Genomic DNA, 12,446 nt, shown 5'->3' on the forward strand with positions numbered 1-12,446 from the left:
TTGTGCAGATGTCTGGTGCACCTTATGTTGGTTTCGCTGATGGTGCCTGCCGCAGTACCCACAACTTGTCCTCTGCGGCGTGGGTGATCTACGATCCTCATGGTGAGTTGATAGATCTTCAAGGTGTGTGTTTAGGTTGTACCACAAACAATGTCGCTGAATATAGTGCTGTGATTGAGTTACTGGCCAAGGCGATTAATCTCGGTATTCGTACATTGGTTGTGAACCTGGACTCTCAACTTGTCGTCCACCAGCTCAATGGGCCATATTCCGTCAGAGACCATAGCATTTTAAGGTTGTATTTATGTGTTAAATTGTTAGAGAGGAATTTTGATTTCATTATATATCAGCATATTCCACGACGATTGAACACGTTAACTGATGTATTGGCTAATCATGTATTAGACAGACATTTGCGTAACATGTAATCAAAATATCATACAATAGAGTCTAAATAGTGTCTGTGTTCTTCGTACATCTGAGACACATGTCTCTCAAAAAATCACCAGTAGGAAATAAAAACCTAGGTGTATACTGCGGTGGGTTGTGCTCCCTATAGTGCACTGCCGCTCGTGCCACCCGCCTCAACAGGCGGTGCATCTTGGGTTCCACTCCTACTGTGTGGATCTGAGATGCTCTGGGGGCCTCCTCGATTCCCATGTAATCTGGAATCCCTACTAGTAGGCCCTCAAGGTTCTGGATCACTGTCTCCATCGTATCATCCTCTGGAGGAGCCAGGGCTAGTGCTCCAACGCCCTGTGTGTCCCTTCGCGCCTCTGGAGCCAGTCCAAGGGGTCTCACTGGTCCTACATCTGCATACCATAGCGTTCATCATCAGGACATGTACATGAAAAAATAAAAAACACCATAATGTGATCAAGTGTCTTACCACCGTCATCCCACTGCTCTCCAGTGGGTAGCTGCATGTCAAGATCTCTGCGGAAGTCCATGCCGGCATATGGCCAATCCTCCACGAAGATCGTCTGTCGCTCCAGCCACTCTCAGAAAAATATCCCCCACACCACTGGTCGTCCGCCACCTCCTCGTGGCATGATGTGAGCCCATCGCGTGGCCCTCATCTCACGTGGCCTAGGTAAGTCCAGATCCATGTCTTGCAACTGCAGTGCCAACACCCACTCCAGCATGAGCGGGACTAAGATGGATCCATAACCAAACTGCTTCATTTCTCCTCGACAACAGTTGGTGACTTGCCTCTTCATGTTTTCCGCTACTGCCTTTGCCCCGTTAAACATGGTGGGATTGAGACACTCGAGGGCCAGCCGGAGATGGGTCTTCGAAGCCTCATGTTGGGCTTGGGAGCCCGCTATCTGTGTCACTATGAAAACATAGCACGAAGGATTACGTCCTCCACTGTTGGGATTGCCACCTTCCCACACCTTGACTTGCGTGCCTGTGGGCACACTTGAGTCATCAACATATCTAAGGTATCACCCTTGGGTCGCTGCCCCTCCAGAATGGGCCTCTCACCTCGACGAGACAGCCCGGTCAAAAAATAGATGTTTTTAGAATCGAACTCGATATCCTGGCCTCGGATGATAAATTTCCCATCTGTGGGATTCCAGGCCCTGATCAGTAGCTCTAGCAAGTCAGGTTGTGCTCGTAGTTGTGGAGTTAGGAAAAATTTGAGCAATCCGCATGCTCGTAATGTGTTTCGGCACCCTGCATCGGTGAAATCTTCTATATCATTGTTATCATGTGCACGTTCTTTCCAGACGAACGCCATTATAACCCTGCATGACGAAAAATTCCATTAGCGCCTTGGTTGCAAAGATTTAAACATAAATTTTATTAAAAAATGGTCGCGCAGCATCATCGCATCTGTTTCTAAAACAGATGCGATGATCATGGGCGCCAGTGTTATTTTTCCCCGGTCATCGCGGAAGTACATCACTTTTCCGCGATGATCGTGGTGCGGTCTGCGTAAATTTTATCGGTCATCGCAGACCCAATAGCTAAACCCGCGATGACCGAGAGCGGAATACGAATTGAAAATCCGCCCAAATTCACACTTCCCACCGTCAAATGCAGCTAAAAAGACATTAAATCAGAGCGTGGGATAAAGTCTATCTACCTAGGAGGAAGTTTCGGGACGAATGATGAACGAATGGGCCGGAATTTGCTCGCCAACCTCAGTGCTCCAAAACATTCCACATTGACTGAACAGTAACAATGGTAAAAAATTATGGATTAACCACCCTATTTGTGGTAATTTTGTGAAATTAAATATTACATTTCATAAATGTGGGTTTTTTCTCATGGTTTTTGCTATATGCATGGTCAAAATATGGTTTTTATTGTGTTTTTATATGCATTGTTCATATTATCTCAAACGGGTTTACGTGTGATGTGTTCTTTATGCAGGATCTCAGATAGTGGAATTACGACAGTTTTATATACGCTTGATCCCGAAAAGTCGTCTTTAAGCTCTTTTCTGACTTGAAACATGAAAAGATGGCTGAGTTTTCCCTCTTAACTCGTTAAAAGAAATGAGATGCGGTCACCTTTAAGCTCTTTTTTCAACCGTTTAAACATAAGAAAGATCGTCGGGATTTTGTCATTTCAGGCTCGTTATTGGTTACGAAACGACGTGCTTTTGATCGCTTTTTTAATTTTTCGGGTCGAAGTTACTATTTACGAAAAGTACTCCTCGATTGTAATGGTCGGGCGGTTCTTTCGAGTATCGTTTTATACTTTTTCGGGCTCGAGAGACACAACTCTACGAAAAAGGACCCCCCTGGAGTTTTCTTTTCCGTGTCTTTTTCAAAATCTCTAAACATGAAAAAGACTCCAAGTTTCACCTATGCCAGACTCGTTAAACCCTGACCACATTGGACTCGTCACCATGATGAGACTCGAGCTTCTCCTTCCTAGGGCTCGTTAAACTGTTACTAGGTTGGACTCAACAACATGTTTATCATTGATTTTCTATGGCAGCTAGTCACTCTTGAACATCGACACTTTTGCTTCTTGTCAGGTTGGGACATCCATACATCGTCGTTTGGCCTTCCACGGGTTGGGTTATCATTCTAGCCTCATTCCATTCGATTCATTCCATCTCCTTCGAGCCTCTAATCCATTGATGCCTGAATGTTGCCACACCCCCCTCCAGAGTCGTGTCGCCGATGTGTTCAAGAGTATAATACTTCTGCAGTTTACACCCTCGCCTTCTCCTCTGATTCTCTATTTCACCATCTACCACTTGTTCCTTATCTCATGTCATTGATGGGGGAAACATTATGGCCCTCCTGCAACGGGTCGTCTCCTGTCAACATCAGCTCATTATCCAGGAGATTGATCTAGAGATCCCCTTTGGTACCTTAGAGTTTGCATGCCTCAATGGCAAGTTCTTCGCATCTGACTGTCGACTTTCATCATTGGTCATCGATTGGGGGATTCCATGAGTGTTCGACTTTAGCTCCTTTTTCACACTCCGTGGATTGTGCTGGATAGTACCTTGATAGCCATTGGAATTATTGGTGGTTTCTCTCGTGCTTGTTAACGGTTTTCATCATTGACCGGTAATCAAGAAATTTTATATCATGCTTGACCTCAGCACATCTATTCGCATGTTAGGATTTGTACTATGATCGGATGGGTTCAAGACCCTGAACTTAGCTTACACATGTTCGGGATGCGTGGATTGGTTTTATGATTACATGACTCATTGATGGATGGCTGCGACCATACCTGAGTCTTCATGGGTGGCTGCGACCATACCTTTATTTATCATCATGGTCTCATTAGTTGGATGGCTGCGTCCATACCACAGACCTATGTCATATTTCTTTTGGATGGCTGTGCCTATGTCTAGATTACATGTAATTCATTATCAGAGAGATCAGTTGCACTTGCATGCAAGTTCTTCCGGATGGTGTTTAAGTTCCATCAGTTTCGGAAAGCATTTCACCCCTCCCACTCTCTCGGGATTCATACTTTAGGGGGCATCTGTTACACAGTAATTTGTCACTGCCTTCCTCCCAGTCTTCCTACTGTGTCATGAGTCCAAAATCATTCATGCTCATGCTCTCTGAAACATAACCCACTTTGCCAAAGCTTCTGCATCATCGTGTCTGTTTGCCAAATAAACACGCTGAAGGGCGCTCCAAAACAGACCATAAGCACTGCCATCTCAGAAGTACACGTGATTCCCGCGATGGTCGAATTTCATGTGCCAGTGCAACTGTTTCTCGTAATTTCCCACGATGACATGACTATCTTCGTTATGCAATAGCAATGTCAGCGCGACAGACCGGTTATGTGCCCGTGATGATCCAGTTTGGGTGAGTTTGTTCCAACAGTCACCCTTCCAGATGACTCTAGACCTGGTTGTTGGCCTTGTTTATGTTTCCCTCCTCTCTATGGCGTAGCTGTTCCGTCATTTGTGCTACCCTCCTTGGAGATAAGCTCATCCTCCCACCATTCATGGAGACTCATTCTCCTATTCAAGCTCTCACCATTGCTATGAGCTGCTAGTTTGGAATTCTTAGTCTTTGGAGTGTTGCTGATAGTGTTGTGAGCTTGTTAGTTAACTGGTGTGACAAGTGTGGGATTGTTTGAGAGCTTGAGGAAGGTTTTGAAGTGCTTTTATCTTGTGTAAAACTTGTGGGTGAGAGAGACTTGTATTGGGAGATCCATCTTCAAGAGTGAATGCTTGAGGAACATGCTGGCTGGACCCTCCTGAGAAGGCTTGTGATGTCAAGACCTGGGTTGTAAGCTTACTCTATTTTATATCTAATTCAATCAATGATGTTTTCCTATGTCTTGTATGCATTGTACTAGATAGCTCATGATTTCTTAACTTTATGAGTAAATAGTTCTTTGTTGTATCTGGTTACGTTCTTTGTTGTATTTCCTTTGCTTTGTTTCAGGTTGATTACTCATTAGGAGAAGGAAGCGGAAGCTGGAGCAGCGCAACAGAACTCCATCGACCACCGGTTGAGGTAGGCTTCCAACTTGAACTATTTAAGGAGAATTGTTTTTGATTTGTCCTTGTTTGTGACTAGACCCACTCTAGGGCTAGAGGGGTTGCCTCTATCCGCAGAGGGAATACTTTCCTACATCACACTATTGGCCCTTTCGGCATCAGCCTATGGAGCCCAGACTGAAGTCTCACCCGAAGCAGTATGGGGGGATGCTGAACCAGGTTTCCACACCCTTCAGATGGTTGTGATGTCAGTTTATTCCAACTATACCTGCCTTTGCACAGGTGGCTTCGCTCTTTGCTCTATCCTTCAGTACCTTCGTGAAGTGTTACAATCGGCTTTTGTGTAGCCCTAACCAGGGCTGCAGTCCTTTCGCACTGCTAGAGCAACGATTTGCATTATCTCTCAAAATAGGTTAAGTATCTTACTTATATTATTAGTAGATCTTAGTTAGCTTCACATAAGTAGATGTTCTTACTTGCGTTCACTTAACCAATATATTTATACACATTTAGGCATCATATAAGCATTAGAAGTGAAATTCATACCCAATATAACAGATGCATAAATAGGAAATAAATACGAAGAATGATAGAAAAATTCTCTTCATTAATGATTCCCGACAGTTATAGACTCGACTTGCCCTACACACTCAACTGCAGGGGTCCGCTCACTCAGCTGCAGACTACTAGGCCTCTGCATGCTCAGATGTAGAGCCTCTACCTATGCTATGACCCAAAACTTAGACTTACACTTCAGAGCTATCTCACATACATCTTCATTGCTTAGACATTCTTATTTTTTTAACTACTTAGAGCTTAGATATATTTATACAATCCCATGGTCCGTGGACCATGGGTAGATCTTATATAATCGACATTACATTATCAAAATTAAGGCAGAGAAGCCTATGACTCTTTAACAACTACGCACTCCGTGCCCACAACATGTGACTTCTACATTGTAATTACAAAATTGGACCAAAATCTGGGCTCCAGGCCCCAAAACTGCCCTGGGGGGATCCCACAGCCAAGACCTAGTCTTGGACCAATCATGGTATCTCTATATGTGTGCATGTTTTCTTCTACTATTCATTTGATGTTTTATTGCATTGATGATCTTGGTGATATTTTTTCTTTCTATCTAATTGTATATGCTGATGTATTATGGTGTATATTTGAATAATGCAATGATAATATGGGCTAAAATTAATGTATCAATGATGAAATTCAACTATCATAGCAAATAACAATGTCACCCTATGAAAAATTAATAGCACATGTGAAGTGCACAGTTCAGGAAAGCCAGATGAGGCTAGGTTTCTAGGGAAACTCTGAAAATTTGTTAATTGTGGGATTAGTGGAGCTGATGTGAATGGTGATAGAAATTGACTATGATCACACACTTGAAAACTTAGTGATACAACATATACCATCCAAAACATATAAAAACATACTTTACTTTATTCAACAGCCTTTGTGGCAGCTTACGACAAGTGTGGCTCTGATGATAGACTATGGGAGGATAAAGGTGACACTTGTGAAATAGTGCATGAAATAAGTGTGAGACACATCTATGTGATGAGAACAACCCATTCTCACAAATATTTCCCTTTGAATCAAAACAAATTCCCTTTGCATTACAAGCGATAATCCCCATGCCCAAAGATGACACATACCATATAAAGATAAAAGCTTGAATGACTCTAAAGATTTAGGAAGGGAGCTTGAAATCATGAGTTTACCAATAAGTGACTAAGGAATGACCGATCATAGGATCCGCAATAGGGTCCAAAATTTGAGTGCATGAAAAATTTTGGATGGTGTTGTAGCTGCTACAACACAGTCTTATGAATAAATAATCCAGTACAGAAATGAACCAAAATCAATTATCTTTTAGAACATCCAAATCTAGCATGGGACATTTGTTTACACATGGTTGCAAGAACATTTATGGTTCAATTTTTTTTTTTCAAGGGAATGTTAGTATATCAGTTTATTTGCTTGCATGAGGACATGCAATATTATCGACATGGGGGGATGTTAGGCCCCATAATTGTTGTACTTAATGCACCTTTTTATTCATATGATGCCCTAGTTATTCCCTTGTTTTACTTGTTTATGAACTCTTTCTACATTCTTTTAATGCAATAGTGAATTTGTACACTTGGGTTGTATTTTATATAAGAATACCTTCTTTATATGCAAACCTAGGATTAATTCTCATTAAAATGTTGTTAATGTAGATTGTCATGTTCTTGCATCACATAGGGATCCTACACAAAGTATACATGGGCCACTTCATCATTCAAGCTTGCCACAAAGGAAAATTATAGATGGTAGTGTTACACAGTAATTTGTCACCATTTGTCACCATCCCTATTACCCCTTTCCCGCACTTTGGAGAACTCATTCCGGGGCCTGTGAGAAGTGACATAACTTGAAAACACTTGCATTATGTTCCCCTAAGTATGGACTTCATATGCCCTGAAGACATCTCCTGCATAATATCCTTAAAAAGTCCCCTTTTTCCATTAGCGCGGATCCACAGTGTATTACCCGCGCCAATGGGGGAAATCCTCGAAAGAGGGCGCGCCAGTTGGCTCTCTGTCTCAGAACTATACCCGCGCCAACCGAGTTTGGAAAAGCTTTTTAACAAACGCATGCGCGAAGGTTTTTTCCTTTCGACTCATGAAGCTTTTTAAGGATAATGCCAATCCCATGGATGTCCTGATTCATCATATCTCCCTTTCCTCTATCCATAATAGATTTTTGAGGATAAACCCAATCCCATAGATGGTGTGATTGATCTTATCTCCTCCTCCTCCATCTATAAAAGCTTGTTCTATTGCATTTGACAAGCTAGTTCGAGCATAGGGAGAATGATACTTTCAAAAGTCTAAGAGATTGTTGTAAGAGTCTTCTTTGCATTCATAATCAAAGAGAGAGAGGCTTGTTCCCAATCCTAACAAGCTTTGCAAGGCATATGTAGCTGATCACCCAGCCAAAGGAGGATTTGACGTCAGAACTATGGTTGTATTCTTCTTTGTTGTTTATCAATAATAGATGACTATCATTATGGTTCCACTCTTGTTGTTCATTGTGATGATGTTTGAGTTATATCTTTTTTGACCAGTTCCTAATTGCAAATTAAAGGTGGATGATGAGAGCCTACTTGGATTCCAACGCTAATATTCGTAGAAGAGTCGCCGCTCTCGTTCCTTTGCTCCGGCTGGTCACGATCCCCACGATCTCCGCCCCATAAAGCATGAGGCCCGAGAGAGAGAGGGGTGAAATGCTTTACAAGAACACATGCAACTGAAAATGTTGCCGCCGGAGAATCTGCATAGAGAGGTACAACTGATATCTCAAGTACATGATATATGTGGTATGGGCAGAGCCATCCATAACAGAGTACATAATAATCTAGATCCAAGGTATGGGCGCAGCCATCCCGTGATGATCGATGAATAGACTCAGGCATGGTCGCAGCCATCCAGTGAATGATTCATGTAATAATCACAATAATCCAGAAAATCGCACCCTGGATTCCAACAGACAAAATCCAGGGTCTTGCGCTCCATCTTGACCCGAACAAAAGTACAAGTTCAAGCATGCGAATACATGAGTTGAAGTCGAACATGCATGAACATTGTCTGATTACCAGTCAATAATGAAAACTGTTAACAGACGCGAGAGGTACCGCCAATAATGACAATGGTCCTCAAGGTACTATAGGTACAATCTACGGCGTGCGAATCAGTGAGCTGGCATCGAACACTCATAGAATCATTCGATCGGAGGCCAATGATGAAAACCTCATGTTGAACACGAAGAACCTGCCATTGAGGCATGCAGGCTCCAAGGCACCGGAAGGGAGTCTCTAGATCAGCTTCCTGGATAATGAGCTGAAGTCGACAGGAAGTGACCTTGATCGAAGGTGGGCCATAGTGTTTCCCACATCATCGATACGAGATAGAGGAAGAATGTTGTGGTGAATCAGAATTATGTGAGCTATCAGAGGGAGGTTGTTATTTTGCAGAGGTCAACTTCTCTTGAACATATCGGCGGCACGACAGTGTACTTGGCAGTATTTGACATCAATTGATCAAAGGTCATGGTGACGAGGCAAGGAGCAAATGAGAGGTCAAACAGTATCACCCAAATCCACGGAGGTAAGTGAAAAACGAGATGAGATGTCCCCACCCAGACATGAAAGCAGACAAGTGCCATGTTCAAGAGCGAAATACTGCCGACACGACAATAATTATGGTTCCATTTTCCCCCACCATTTCTGGCGAGTACCCCAGTTATTTTTATTAACAAGCTTGATGGGGATAGCATATGCTTGTAAAGCGTCATCTCAATGGACTCCAATGTCATCAAGTTTTAATGAGTCTGACAGAGGAAGAACTCGGCGTCTTTTCATGTTTAGAGAGTTTGAAAAGACAACAGAAAAGAAAACTCCAAGGGTGTCCTTTTTCATAAAGTTGTGTCTCTCGAGCCCGAAAAAGTATAAAACAATGCTCGAAAGAACCGCCCAACCATTACGATCGAGGAGTACTTTTCATGTTTAGTGACTTCAACCTGAAAAAGTAAAAAAGTGATCGAAACCACGTTGCTTCATGACCGTTAACGAACCTGAAACAACAAGGGTCCGACAATCTTTTCATTTTTACACGGTCGGAAAAGAGTTTAAAGATGACCGCCTCTTATTTACGTTTAACAAGTCAAGAGGGGTAGCTCGGCGATCTTTTCGTCTTTAAACGGTTGGAAAAGAGCTGAAAGTAGACTTCCATTTTTATTATCTTTAACGAGTCAAAAAGGGAAAAGAACTCGGCAATCTTTTCATCTTTTACGAGTTTGAAAAGAGCTTAAAGGAGACTCGTCCTAGAGGAACGAGTGGTATAAAGGGTAGCAACTGGTTCCGGCAATGGTGGAACTACTCAAAACATGTAATGGTCAAGAGGCTGGCTAATAAAACCACTCATTGCTGCGGTTCCTCAGGAAAGGATAAACAACCAAGTGAAAGCATATGATCAGCCAAAGAGATGGTGGCGATGGAATGAAACAACCAAGGCTCATCTAATAGAATTTAGCAAATAAAAGGAAATCACGAGATGTAAATCAGGTATGGGTTCATTTTTACATAAGCTTGAACCATGTAGAACTCTGCTTGCATTCGGTTTCATGTTTACACAAGCTTGAAACGAAAAACTATGCTTGTTATAAGTTCGCATGCCCCCAACATAATAACACAAAATGAGGTACATGCCCCCCAAGCTTCATTGCATTCAACAAAGTGGATGGAATGAAGGTTCACTCTCGAGATCTATGAAAGACTCGACTTGTATTTTACGAGATCTTAATCAAAGACTCGATTTGGAAAGGAGGAGATGTTTCATTTTTTAATGAGGTTGACCTAGGAAAAGAACTATCCTCTTAACCCTTATTTCATTTTTTAATGAGCTTGACACAAGATCAGGAACTATGCTCCACCCGACCTAGTTTCATTTTTTAAGGAGCTTGACATAGGAAAACAAACTATGCTCCGCCAGACCTAGTTTCATTTTTTAAGGAGCTTGACATAGGAAAATGAACTATGCTCTGTCAGACCTAGTTTCATTTTTTAAGGAGCTTGACATAGGAAAACGAACTATGCTCCGCCAGACCTAGTTTCATTTTTTAAGGAGCTTGACATAGGAAAACGAACTATGCTCCGCCAGACCTAGTTTCATTTTTTAAGGAGCTTGACATAGGAAAACGAACTATGCTCCGCCAGACCTAGTTTCATTTTTTAAGGAGCTTGACATAGGAAAACGAACTATGCTCCGCCTGAACTTCATTAGAATGAACAGGAAGTCGGGGCTTCCAAGAGTGCCACTCCGGGTGGAAGGGTAATATCTTGGAAGTCAGGACCCAATGCCCCCAGGACACTATGCACGATGGCGGCATCACTGGATCCAGGCACGGGATAAGTGGCCACGTAGTTGATCTGTGGTGGGGCAGATGCAACTAGTGGATGAAAACCAGGAGGGGATGACGACTGCGCAGGAGGCACCCAGGGACGAACGAATGATAATTGATCTATAGTCACTATCCTTCATCTTGTGGAAAGCAAACCACATGGAAAAGTGAAGAGACCAGGGCCCCCATGGCATAAACATAGTCACGGCCAAGGAGAAGACTGAAATCTAAAGCACCTTCGGTAACCGATATGTCTATATAGACGGTCTTGCCTCCCAAAGTAATAGGAAACTTTGGAAGGATCCCTAATGGTTGACTAGTTCCTTCGTCAAAAGCCATCAGATTCGGTGCGACTGGCACAAGTTGTGGGGAACCCAAAGCTTGCAAAGTAGTGGCAGGCATAAGACTGACAGATGCACCCTCATCCAAAATAGTGCCAGGTATTTCCCTATTATAGGCACGTACCGTGACCCAGAAAGGCACATGGGATGGAAGGCGGGAGGTGGTCAAACGACTCCAGTCGAAGGAAACGACTCTTGGATGAGGGATCCATTTATAGATATTTGCAGGGGGGTGAGTCAGCTTCTGGGATTTTGATTAGTGTCATCTCTCTGATAGTTCCTAGTTCGACATGGATATTTTAGATCTCTTACTCATCCCTGGGCGAACTCAGAGAGGCAAGTGTCAAATGACCAGTTTCTAGAAGATTCTCTAGGTTTCCACCTAGAAAAATGCTTGTGCCATTTGTCTGCTCTTGCTCATCACACCCTATAGAAGAGATTTCCACTATGCATCACACTTTTTGCATGTGGTAGGTGAGATGCATCGCACCTTTAGCACTGGGCAGTCTGTATGGTCCTGCTTTGACTAGTTCTGAGTATTTTTTCATGGAGAACTTCTGTGAGATGATGTAATCAGCTGACCATGCTCTTTAGGGTATGAAACAACACTTTTAGGGACTTAGAAGCCCTTGGTTTATGGACATATGTGATTGGGGTTGCAGTGCCCAAATATGTCTATAACAAATATAAGAGTGGATTGTTGCTTCCATTAGAGGCACCATTTCTATAGTAAACCTAGCTAAATCAAAGACCCCAAAGAGTCTACATAACACAACCCCAGCATAGAAATAAGGAGATTCTAAGGAGTCTATGGAGTACATACCAGAAGATTCATGCTTATGCTTATTCGAGAAATGTCTCCATTTCTTGATAGGGTTCGACTCTATATTGTTCTCCTTGGTGAAGGGTTCTAAAAATGCTTTATTGTAATGTTTCTGGTGATCTGGCAATTGATACATCTTCTTGATATCTTCTGCCGGGAATGTCCAAAACATCCTTCCATTGGCTATATAGAAGGCCCTATCGGTTATTTCGATACTTTCTATAACCCATCTCACCATGTCATTGTATGCTAACACTTTCCCTCGAGCTACTATTCTGTGGAGGAAGGAGCTGGCTAAATCGTATAGAGTATTTTTTGATTAATCAGTTGATCGAGCCGGTGCTCCTTCTTCTTCAACTTCACTTTGATCCTC

The sequence above is a fragment of the Pinus tabuliformis genome, chromosome 4_1, assembly GCF_031772625.1.
Source record: "Pinus tabuliformis cultivar Carrire ecotype Pingquan chromosome 4_1, CPIR1, whole genome shotgun sequence".
In the NCBI taxonomy this organism is placed as follows: Eukaryota; Viridiplantae; Streptophyta; class Pinopsida; order Pinales; family Pinaceae; genus Pinus; species Pinus tabuliformis.